The 12,293-nt window shown below is 44.6% G+C and overlaps 1 non-coding gene across 1 annotated transcript; it reads right to left on the minus strand.

The window, feature by feature from the left end:
* Window positions 1-3,775: 3,775 nt before the first annotated feature.
* Window positions 3,776-3,878, minus strand: LOC113630094 (U6 spliceosomal RNA). Its single transcript, XR_003436815.1, has one exon. It is a non-coding gene; the product is annotated as a U6 spliceosomal RNA (small nuclear RNA).
* Between the last annotated feature and the right edge of the window lie 8,415 nt (window positions 3,879-12,293).

The raw sequence follows: 12,293 nt of genomic DNA on the forward strand, positions 1-12,293 counted from the left end.
AGGTCATGCTGCTTACAGGCTTGGGCTGTGGAGCAGACAGACCTGAGCTCAAATTCCACCTCTGCCATGTGTTAGCTGTGTGACTTGGGCAAGTGACTTAACCTCTCTGGCCTCTGTTCTTTCATCCAGGCGGCCATGTCACACAACTCCAGGAGGTAGTCATTCACATTGTGGCACCAGAGGGCACAAGTTTTCACAGGCTATGGAGTGAATGCCAACCCAGGAGCCCAGCAAGGAGCAGCGGTGACAATACTACCTCCCTGGATTACTGTTGTCAGTGGACACTGTAGCAAGAGTCAGCAATCAACCCAATAACAGAAGAGGAAACTGAAGTTCAGAGAGGTTAAAAGATATGTCCCAAGTCACACATTAAAAAGTGACTGAGTCAGGATTTGAATTCAGGTTTCTTTTCATCCAGAGCCTGTGCCCTCTCTAGCCTGCTGGCCTCCAGTTTGGATAGCTACTGTGCCACACACGTGTTCACAGCCATAGTCCACCCTTTTCCCCTCAGAGCACGGCTACCATCTCCAATGAGTTTTCTCTCAAGCGCAAATGGTGGTCTCCCCTCTCTCCTTCCCCCACCCCTGCAGAACTCCATGCAGACCCTCACTTTGTTCTTAACAGTCCCCATCTGGCCACTGGTACTTAGATCATCAAGTTGGATCCTGCGGCAGACATCACTAATCAATCCTGGAACTCTTTCCCCGCAGATCCAGGATGCAGGAGTCCAGGCAGGTAGCCATTACCCGCTGATTCTAGCGTTCTGTCAGGAAAAAAAAAAACAAAACACATTTGCTCTTCCTTCTCGAGATTGTAATCTCCTTGAGAGCAGCAGTGGAGTCGTAATCAGCTCTGCCCACTTCCTGCCCCAAAATAGTTATAAGTTTTCATATATTAAGAACTCAGGAAAGTTTTGTGGATGGAAAAATTGTCTTTCCTTCTTATAAGCATGTGACTTTGGACAAGTACCTTCATCTTTCTAACGTCAAACGGAAATGGAAGCTCAGAAAAATGAAGGGACTTGCCCAAGGTCACACAGCTGGTAAGAAGGGGAACAACTTACATCAAATAGAGACAAGATCTTCACTATATACCATTGGAGGTGTGGATGCACGTGGAATTCTTAGCACACTGCTTGGCACTTGGTATGAGCTCGATAACACCAGACTTCTTTTGTATAAAAAGGGATTGGCTCTGTTCCGTGGCCACAGCCTTGAATAAAACTGTTCTCAAGGGCTCTCTGGCCAGAATCTTTCCTTGATAGGAGAACAAAAAAGGCCCCAGAAAGCCCAGGTTACTGGCTCACAGACTTGTGAGAATGTACACTCTGGAATACTGGGGCAGAGTAATCTTTCTAGAACCCTGGGCTGGATTCAGGAGCTGTGAGATTGTACTCTTGAGACCCCAGTTTGCCCAGCAAAGAAGCAAAGGTTGCTTCTGACATTCCCTCTGACATTCAAAGCTGTCTTCTACTGCTCCCTTCCCATGGCCCAAACCAAGTTCGTGGGCAGCAATGATCTTCCCAGCCTACTGAGCAACCCTGGGCTGCTTCACAGCTGCAGGGAAGGTGGGGACCCAGGAGGCTGGACCTGGCTCTGAAACAGACCACAACTTCCTGCAGGACCGGCTGGTCACGGAAGGCACGACCCTTGATGGAACCTTTCTTTTTTTTTTTTTTTTTTTTTACGGTACGTGGGCCTCTCACTGCTGTGGCCTCTCCCGCTGCGGAGCACAGGCTCCAGACGCGCAGGCTCAGCGGCCATGGCTCAGGGGCCCAGCCGCTCCGAGGCATGTGAGATCTTCCCGGACCGGGGCACGAACCCGTGTCCTCTGCATCGGCAGGCGGACTCTCAACCACTGCGTCACTAGGGAAGCCCCTCTTTTTCTCTTTCTTTTTCTTTCTTCCTCCATTCCTCCCTTTCTCCCTTCTTCCCTCCCTCCCTCCTTCCCTTTCACCTTTCTTTCTTTCCTTCCTCCCTTCCTCCCTGCCTCTTTCTTTCTCCCTTTCTTTCTTTCTTTCAATTAATTTTTATTGGCATATAGTTGCTTTACAATGTTGTATTAGTTTCTACTGCAAAATGAATCAGCTATACGTATACATATATCCCCTCTTTTTTGGATTTTCTTCCCATTTAGGTCACCACAGAGCATTGAGTAGAGCTACTGTGCTATACAGTAGTTTCTCATTAGTTATCTATTTTGTACCTAGTATCAATAGTGTATATATGTCAACCACAATCTCCCAATTCCTCCCACGCCCCCTTCCCCCCTTGGTATCTGTACATCTGTTCTCTGTGTCTCTATTTCTGCTTTGCAAATAATATCATCTATACCATTTTTCTATATTTCAATATATACGTTAATATACGATATACAATATTACAATATACGATACTTGTTTTTCTCTTTCTGACTTCACTCTGTATGACAGTTTCTAGGTCCATCCACGTCTCTATAAATGACCCAATTTTGTTCCTTTTTATGGCTGAGTAATATTCCATTGTATATATATATACCACATCTTCTTTATCCATTCCTCTGTTGATGGACATTTAGCTTGCTTCCATGTCCTGGCTACTGTAAATAGTGGTGCAATGAAAATTGCGGTGCATGTGTCTTTTTGAATTATGGGAATATGCCCAGTAGTGGGATTGCTGGGTCATATGGTAGTTCTATTTTTAGTTTTTTAAGGAACCTCCACACTGTTCTCCATAGTGGCTGTATCAATTTACTTTCCCACTAACAATGCATGAGAGTTCCCTTTTCTCCACACCCTCTCCAGCATTTGCTGTTTGTAGATTTTTTGATGATGGCCATTCTGACCTGTGTGAGGTGATACCTCATTGTAGATTTGATTTGCATTTCTCTAACAGTTAGTGATGTTGTTGAGCATCTTTTCATGTATTTGTTAGTCATCTGTATGTCTTCTTTGGAGAAATGTCTATTTAGGTCTTCTGCCCATTTTTTGATTGGGTTGTTTGCTTTTTTAATATTGAGCTGCATGAGCTGTTTGTATATTTTGGAGATTAATCCTTTGTCAGTTGCTTCGTTTGCAAATATTTTCTCCTATTCTGAGGGTTGTCTTTTTGTCTTGTTTATAGTTTCCTTTGCTGTGCAAAAGCTTTTAAGTTTAATTAGGTTCCATTTGTTTATTTTTGTTTTTATTCTCATTACTTTAGGAGGTGGATGAAAAAAGATCTTACTGCGATTTATGTCAAAGAGTGTTCTGCCTGTGTTTTCCTCTAAGAGTTTTATAGTGTCTGGTCTTACATTTAGGTCTTTAATCCACCTTGAGTTTTTTTGTGTGTATGGTGTTCAGAAGTGTTCTAATTTCATTCTTTTACATGTACCTGTCCAGTTTTCCCAGCGCTACTTATTGAAGAGGCTGTCTTTTAAAAATATGGAACGGGCTTCCCTAGTGGCACAGTGGTTAAGAATATGCTTGCCAATGCAGGAGACACAAGTTTGGGCCCTGGTCCGGGAAGATCCCACATGCCGCAGAGCAACTAAGCCCATACACCACAACTACTGAGCCTGTGCTCTAGAGCCCGCGAGCCACAACTACTGAGCCTGCATGCCACAACTACTGAAGCCTGTGCAGCTAGAGCCCATGCTCTGCAACAGGAGAAGCCACCACAATGAGAAGCCTGCACACTGCAACCAAGAGTAGCCCCTGCTCACCGCAACTAGAGAAAGCCTGTGCGCAGCAATGAAGACCCAATGCAGCCAAAAATAAACAAATTTTTTAAAAAATTAGTTCATTAAAAAAAATTTTTTTAATATGGACCGCTTCACAAATTTGCATGTCATCCTTGCACAGGGGCCATGCTAATCTTCTCCGTATCGTTCTAAATTTAGTGTATGTGCTGCTGAAGCGAGCTTGCTTTTTCTTTCTTCCCTTCTTTCTTTCTTTCTTTCTTTCTTTCTTCCTTCCTTCCTTTCTTTCTTTCTCCCTCTCTTTCCTCCCTTCCTTCATTCCTCTCTTTCTCTCTTCCTTCCTTTCTTTCTTTTTCCCTTTCTTCCTTCCTTCCTTCCTTCCTCCCTCCCTCCCTCCCTCTCTCTCTCTCCCTTTCTTTCTTTCTTTCTTCCTCCTAAACTGCTCATAACCTGCTGATTGAAAACATGGACCCTGGAGCCATGAGTTCAAATCCTGGCTCCACCAGTTACCAGCTCTTGCCTTAGGCAAGTTGCTCAAGCTCTCTGTGCCTCAGTTTCCTCATCTATAAAGTGGGGATAATAATAGTACTGACCCTCACAGTACAGCCTCACAGTCCTTGGCCTCACAGAACCTACATCCTAGAAGGGGAGACCAGCATTAAATAAATAATTATACAATTAATTGATAATTATTCTTGCCAAAGGGCAGAGGAGTCAGGGAATGTTTCCCATGCAATTGTGGCTTGTCTATTCATCTATTATCTCTTCCACTAGCTTATAAACTCCAAGAAGCCTGGGGTCATACATTTTATTTGCTAATGTTTACCTGGCTTTGGGAGGCACCCATTAACTAGGTTTGGATCAATGGATGAATGAATAAAGTGATGTTCCACTGGAGACCAGAAGGATGAGTTGGAGTAAACCAAGTGAAGAGAGTAGATGGAAGAGCAACCTAGGCAGAGGGAACAGCATGTGCAAAGGCCCTGTGGCTGAAAGGAGGTAGGAGTGTTTGAGGAAATAAAGCCAGGACAGTATGTCTGGAGCAAGCAGAGTGACAGGGAGAGTGGGGCAGGCTGCCCAGGGCCTTGGGAGCCCCATAGTATATTTTCTCTATCAAGTGCCCAGCCAGGGCTGTAATGGGGACTGAGCTGGGGCAGCAGAAAGACCTGGGTTTGGGACTTCCCTGGTGGTGCAGTCGTTAAGAATCCTCCTGCCAATGCAGGGGACACAGGTTCTATTCCTGGTCCGGGAAGATCCCACATGCCGCGGAGCAACTAAGTCCATGTGCCACGGCTACTGAGCCTGCACTCTAGAGCCCATGAGCCACAACTACTGAGCCCATGTGCCACAACTACTGAAGCCTGCAAGCCTAGAGCCTGTGCTCCGCAACAAGAAAAGCCACCGCACTGAGAAGCCCGTGCACCGCATGGAAGAGTAGCCCATGCTTTTCACAGCTAGAGAAAGCCTGCACAACAGTGAAGACCCAACACAGCCAAAAATAAATAAATAAGCTTATTTTTTAAAAAAGAAAGAAAAAGAAAAGGAAGACCTGGGTTCATATCCCAGCTTCTGCATTTTCTGACTGTGTGACAAGTCAACCTCCATGAGCCCTGGATCCTCGTTTGCAAAAGGGACATAATAATAGTAACCTATTGCCTGGGGTTTGGAAAGGATCATAGACTATAAAGCACTTAGCACAGTGCCTGGCACACAGATAGTGCTCAAGAAATGTTGCTGTGGTCATATTAATAACATCTTTATGAATGACGCAGGTCTTCTGGTTCTCTTTCACTGTCCCTGAAGCTGAGTCTTCTCCTTAAGGAGGGTCCCCATCTCCATGCCCTCCCGGGGACATAGTTGTTCCTGCTTTCCCCATGCCCTGCTCCCTCAGGCCCTCCTGGAGCTGTTCTCCTTGAAATTCCTGCAGCCAAGACTGAGGAAATGGTTCCCTTGGCTCAGGGCAGAATCTGCGCCCATGTTGCTAAGCAACCAACCCCTATCCAGATGCCAGCTGCAGCCTGGGCAGAGGGATGAGCGTCAGCACTCTGGGGAGGGCCTCCTGGGGCTCTGCCAGGACCACAGGCTGCAACCAGGACTGAGGCAGGAGAGAGCCAAGGCAGATGGTTCACTGAGAGTCAGCATACAGCAGTGGAAATCCTGAGGGGTCAAGGGCAAATCCAAATGCATTCAGACCCCAGCTCTACAATTTACCAGCTGTGCAGCCTCAATCAAGTCAGTGAACTTCTCTGAGCCTCAGCTTACTCATCTGAACAATGGAATGCAGACCTAGCTACAAATTCATCATGAGGATTACAGGGGATGATGTACATGAAAATGCCCAGCACACAGCACATACTCAAAGAGTCTTGAAATATGGATGTATATACAGGGCTGAGTCCACTAATCTTGTCACCCATCAGTGTGAATAAAATTCAAACTCCTTAGCCTACCCTTCATGGTCCTCTAAACTGATCCCCCCACTTTCTTCTGTCAACCTAGTTACCTACTAGTTCACTGTCTCTCACCCTCAGCACTACTGACTTTAAAAAAAAAAAAACAGATTTATTGGCATATAATTCCTGTATCTTACAATTCCCCCTTTTACGGTGTACAATTCTGGGACTTCCCTGGTGGTCCAGTGGTTAAGACTCCACGCTCCCAATGCAGGGGGCCCAGGTTCAATGCCTGGTCAGGGAACTAGAACCCACATGCCTCAACCAAGAACATGTATACCGCAACTAAAGATCCTGCATGCCACCTGCAAAACCCAAGATCCCGTGTGCCGCGATTAAGGCCTGGTGCAGCCAAATAAATAAATAAAATATTTTTAAAAAGTGTACAATTCAATGCTTTTTAGTGTATTCACAGAGTTGTGCAACAATCGTCATAATCAATTTTAGAATATTTATATCACCCCAAAAGAAACGCCATACCCATTAGCAGTCACTACCCAGCCCTGGCAACCACTCATCTGCTTTCTGTCTCTATGGATTTGCCTATTCCATAGGAATCATATAGTATGTGGTTTTTGTATCTGGCTTCTTTCACTTAGCATAATGTATTCAAGGATCATTCATCTTGTGGTGTGTATCAGTTCTTCATTCATCTTTACAGCTGAATAATATTCCTTTGTAGGGATAGACCATATTTTGTTTGTCCTTTCATCAGTTGATGGACATTGTGGTTGTTTCTACTTTTTGGCCATTATGAATAATGCTGCCGTGAACATTCATGTACAGGTTTTTGTGCGGACTATTGACACTTTCAGCTGGACAGTTCTTTGTTGTGGGTGCTGCCCTGTACATTGCAGGATGTTTAGAGGCATCCCTGCCTTCAATCCACCTGATGTCAGTAGTACCCAGGCCCCCAGACTGTGACAACCAAAAATGTCTCCAGATGTTGCCCACTGTTCCCTGGGGGACTCCATAACCCTGGTCAAGAGCCACTGCACCAACTGTCCCTTAGCAGTTCCGAAAGCTTGTTCCATGAGCGGAAATACTGGGAGATGATCTGAGGAAAATAACCTTCTGTGGTCAACACAGTTTAGGAAAAAACATACAGTCCACCTCCCTGCTCCTGTCCGTGGAAATTTGTGGGGCATATTAGTATTAGCATTTTCAAGGCTCCCAGGGGGTCTGCAACAGCGACAGCAGCACAAGCTGTGGGATGTTATGTAACTCTACCTTTCTCAAACTGACTTGAGCAAAGGACCCTTTTCTAATCTTCACAGAACACCCATGACAGTGACTCTAGGCAATGCTTCTCGGACACCTCCTGCCCTCTGACTGCACAGGTTTGCTCACTGCTTTCTTGAACACACTTTGCACATTTTAGTCACAGCAACTCTGCTCATATCGTGTCCCCAGTGTTGCAGGAAATGTCCCCAACAGCCACTCCCCCAACTTGCTTGCTAGAGGAGCCCCAAGTTTGTTTGGGCAGCAATGTGTCCAACCTCAGGAGACAAATCATGATTAGTCAAAGCCAAATATGTCAATCCTATTTCTCTTTGCCAACAATTGGCCTAGGTGTGGACATGTGGCCAGTCCTGGCCAAATATTTTCTAGGTGGAAACTTCTAGAAAATATTTTTCTACTTGATAAAGAGCTACTCAAAAAGAAGCCTCTTGCCCACTGAGTTGCAACTTCATGCTTGGGATGCTGTCTTGCCTGAGGCACATGGAAGCCATCTTGGCAACTTGAGGGGACAAGGTTGGGGAAGAGGGCAACACGCTGACAATGATTGACCAGACAGACAAAGAAAAAATCTGGGTCCTTGATAGCACCACTGAGCTGCTGAATCGGCACTGCCCAACCCACCCTGGACTTCTTGATCTATTAAATAATGAATCCTATCAAAACTTGTAGTCAGTGCATACCCACTAATACCCCTGGAACTAGTTGGCTTTTGCTGAATAACAAAACACCCCAAAACTTAGCTGCTTTAATCAACAAACACTTAATATTTCTCATGATTCTACAAGTTGGCTGAGTAGTTCTGGCCTCGGCTGGCTCAGCTGGGACTGGAAGATCTAGCATCCTCTAGATTCACATGTCCAGCAGTTAGCTCAATGACCACGCATCCCTATTCATCCAGCAGGCTAGCCCAGCTCCTCCCCGCAGTGGTGATTGCAGGGTTCCCAGCAGCTAGAGGTAACAAATTCCAATGCACAAGTGCTTTTCAAGACTTTGTTTGCATCATGTTTGCTAGCATCCAACAGGCCAAAGCCACTCACACGGCCAAGTCCAGCTTTGAGGGCTTGAGAAATGGATTCCATCTCTTGATAGAAGAGACAGCAATGCCACAATGACAGGGGCGAGTGTACAGGGATGGGAGGGACTTGGGGCCACGTTGCAATCTCCCATACCTCTGACCTGGAAGACTTCAGCATTTAACACAGGCCTGACACATGGTGTGCTCTCAGTAAATATCTGTAGAATAAATGCATGAATTCCCTCAGCCCCCACTGTCCATGGCCTCAAATCCTCACCAGAGGCCTCTCTTCTCACTCAGATTCCACAGCAGACGGGCCACGCAGAGAAGGCCTATGGGGGTGACACGGAATTTGGCTCCTAATTCCCTCACACCAAGTTGGCACGTGTCCTGCAGTGTTACACGATGCACTCCAACAATTACAATTAGATTGGTTAAGAGCCTCACAGATATAGGTTCGAATCCTAGCTCTGCCACTGTGCTTGATATTGAAGTTGGCTCAATAAATGAAAATAGTTTAAAGAAGAAAGAAGTTCATTTCCCTCTGCTGAAAAAGTCCAGACCAGGCCTGGTTATGATGGTCAACAGTGTAAGGGACCGAGGGTCCTCCCAGTCAAATGCACCTTCAGTCGGGGCCCTACATCATGGTCCAAGATGGTGGCATTTGTTTTCCAGACAGCAGGTAAAAGAAGGACAAAGAAGCAACAGCAAAGCGAGCACATCTACATCTCTTAGGGAGAATTCTCCAGTAACCCTCACACCCTTTAGCCATAATTCAGTCACATGTCCACACCTACCCACAAAGGAGGCTGTGAAATGACCTGCTAAAAATTGGATTACTTTTACTTTAGATAAGGGAAACTTTAGAATAGATGTTGGGGGACACTCAGCAGTCTTTGCCACAGCTCTCCAGACCTCAATTTCCTCTTCTGTGAGTTGGGGGTAACAATAGTTTTGCCTCATAAGGTCCTTGTGAGAATTAATTAAGTTAATGGGTATCAAGAGCTTAGTAAATTAGCAATAGGTGTTAGTGATTATTATGATGAGTAGTAAAACATCCTGGTAGCCAATAATCAGGGAAAAAAAAGTCAGTGTTTTCTGTTCCAAGTAGGGGCGTGCCCGGGTTCAATCAGGTTCACTGATTGGGTAAATGACAGGGAGCAGCCAAGAGAAAACTTCAGGACCTGCTTTACTACCCTGGGAGCAGTCAGAGGTGAATTCGTGCTTCCCTTGGCCTCCCAGAAGCAAGCCAAAGTCCCCAGGAACAATTTGTGCTCCTAAGAGCCCAAAGGTGGCCTTTGAATTAACCCGCACAATTCATTTGCTTCTCCAACATTTTTTCAGGAGCCTGGGTGACATGGGGCCTGGCCTCCACTGAAACGGGGCAGGGCCCAAAGATGGTAAATAAGGGTGGGGGTGAGTGGACACTACCAATGCAGGACACTCTGGGCAAGACTGGAATCCTGGGTCTTTTCAGGGGGAGTTTAGTGCTTGGGCTCTGAACTCCTTTTTTTGTTTTGTTTTGTTTCTAACATTTTTATTGGTGATTGCTTTACATTGTTGTCTTAGTTGCTGAATCAGCTATACATATACATATTTCCCCATATCCCCTCCCTCTTGCATCTCCCTCCCACCCTCCCTATCCCACCCCTCTAGGTGGTCACAAAGCACAGAGCTGATCTCCCTGTGCTATACTGCTGCTTCCCACTAGCTAGCTATTTTACATTTGGTAGTGTATTTATGTCAGTGCCACTCTCTCACTTCGTCTCAGCTTACCCTGCCCCCTCCCCGTGTCCTCAAGTCCATTCTCTACGTCTGCGTCTTTATTCCTGTCCTGCCCCTAGGTTCTTCAAAACCATTTTTTTTTTTAGATTCCATACATATGTGCTACCATACGGTATTTGTTTTTCTCTTTCTAACTTACTTCACTCTGTATGACAGACTGTAGGTCCATCCACCTCACTACAAATAGCTCAATTTCGTTTCTTTTTATGGCTGAGTAATATTCCATTGTATATATGTACCACATCTTCTTTATCCATTCATCTGTCAATGGACACTTAGGCTGCTTCCATGTCCTGGCTATTGTAAAGAGTGGTGCAATGAACATAGTGGTACATGACTCTTTTTGAATTATGGTTTTCTCAGGGTATGTGCCAAGTAGTGGGATTGCTGGGTCATATGGTAGTTCTATTTGTAGTTTTTTAAGGAACCTCCATACTGTTCTCCACAGTGGCTGTATCAATTTACATTCCCACCAACAGTGCAAGAGGGTTCCCTTTTCTCCACACCCTCTCCAGCATTTGTTGTTTGTAGATATTTTGATGATGGCCATTCTGACTGGTGTAAGGTGATACCTCATTGTAGTTTTGATTTGCATTTCTCTAATGATTAGTGATGTTGAGCATTCTTTCATATGTTTGTTGGCAGTCTGTATATCTTCTTTGGAGAAATGTCTATTTAGGTCTTCTGCCCATTTTTGTGTTGGGTTGTTTGTTTTTTTGATATTGAGCTGCATGAGCTGCTTGAATATTTTGGAGATTAATCTTTTGTTAGTTCCTTTGTTTGAAAATATTTTCTCCCATTCTGAGGGTTGTCTTTTCATCTTGTTTATGGTTTCCTTTGCTGTGCAAAAGCTCTTAAGTTTCATTAGGTCCCATTAGGTCCCATTAGGTCCCATCTCTTTTTATTTCCATTTCTCTAGGAGGTGGGTCAAAAAGGATCTTGCTGTGATTTATGTCATAGAGTGTTCTGCTTATGTTTTCCTCTAAGACTTTTATGGTGTCTGGCCTTACATTTAGGTCTTTAATACATTTTGAGTTTATTTTTGTGTATGGTGTTAGGGAGTGATCTAATTTCATTCTTTTACATGTAGCTATCCAGTTTTCCCAGCACCACTTATTGAAAAGGCTGTCTTTTCTCCATTGTATATTCTTGCCTCCTTCATCAAAGATAAGGTGACCATATGTGCGTGGGTTTATCGCTGGGCTTTCTATCCTGTTCCATTGATCTATATTTCTGTTTTTGTGTGAGTACCATGCTGTCTTGATTACTGTAGCTTTGTAGTATGGACTGAAGTCAGGGAGCCTGATTCCTCCAGCTCCGTTTTTCTTTCTCAAGATTGCGTTGGCTATTCGGGGTCTTTTGTGTTGCCATACAAATTGTGAAATTTTTTGTTCTAGTTCTGTGAAAAATGCCATTGGTAGTTTGATAGGAATTGCATTGAATCTGTAGATTGCTTTCGGTAGTGTAGTCATTTTCACAATGTTGATTCTTCCAATCGAAGAACATGGTATATCTCTCCATCTGTTTGTATCATCTTTAATTTCTTTCATCGGTGTCATAGTTTTCTGCATAGAGGTCTTTTGTCTCCCTAGGTAGGTTTATTCCTAGGTATTTTATTCTTTTTGTTGCAATGGTAAATGGGAGTTTTTCCTTAATTTCTTTTTCAGGTTTTTCATCATTAGTGTATAGGAATGAAAGAGATTTCTGTGCATTAATTTTGTATCCTGCTACTTTACCAAATTCATTGATTAGCTGCAGTAGTTTTCTGGTAGCATCTTTAGGATTATCTATTTATAGTATCATGTCATCTGCAAAGGGTGACAGTTTTACTTCTTCTTTTCCGATTTGGATTCCTTTTATTTCTTTTTCTTCTCTGACTGCTGTGGCTAAAACTTGCAAAACTATGTTGAATAATAGTGGTGATGGGCTTCCCTGGTGGTGCAGTGGTTGAGAGTCCGCCTGCCGATGCAGGGGACACGGGTTCGTGCCCCGGTCCGGGAAGATCCCATGTGCCATGGAGCAGCTAGGCCTGTGAGCCATGGCCACTGATCCTGTGTGTCCAGAGCCTGTGCTCCGCAACGGGAGAGGCCACAACAGTGAGAGGCCCGCGTACCGCAAAAAAAAAAAAAAAAAAAAAAAAA

The sequence above is a fragment of the Aethalodelphis obliquidens genome, unplaced genomic scaffold (genome assembly GCF_003676395.1).
Source record: "Aethalodelphis obliquidens isolate GAN/ISIS:26980383/991018 unplaced genomic scaffold, ASM367639v1 scaffold28, whole genome shotgun sequence".
NCBI lineage: Eukaryota > Metazoa > Chordata > Mammalia > Artiodactyla > Delphinidae > Aethalodelphis > Aethalodelphis obliquidens.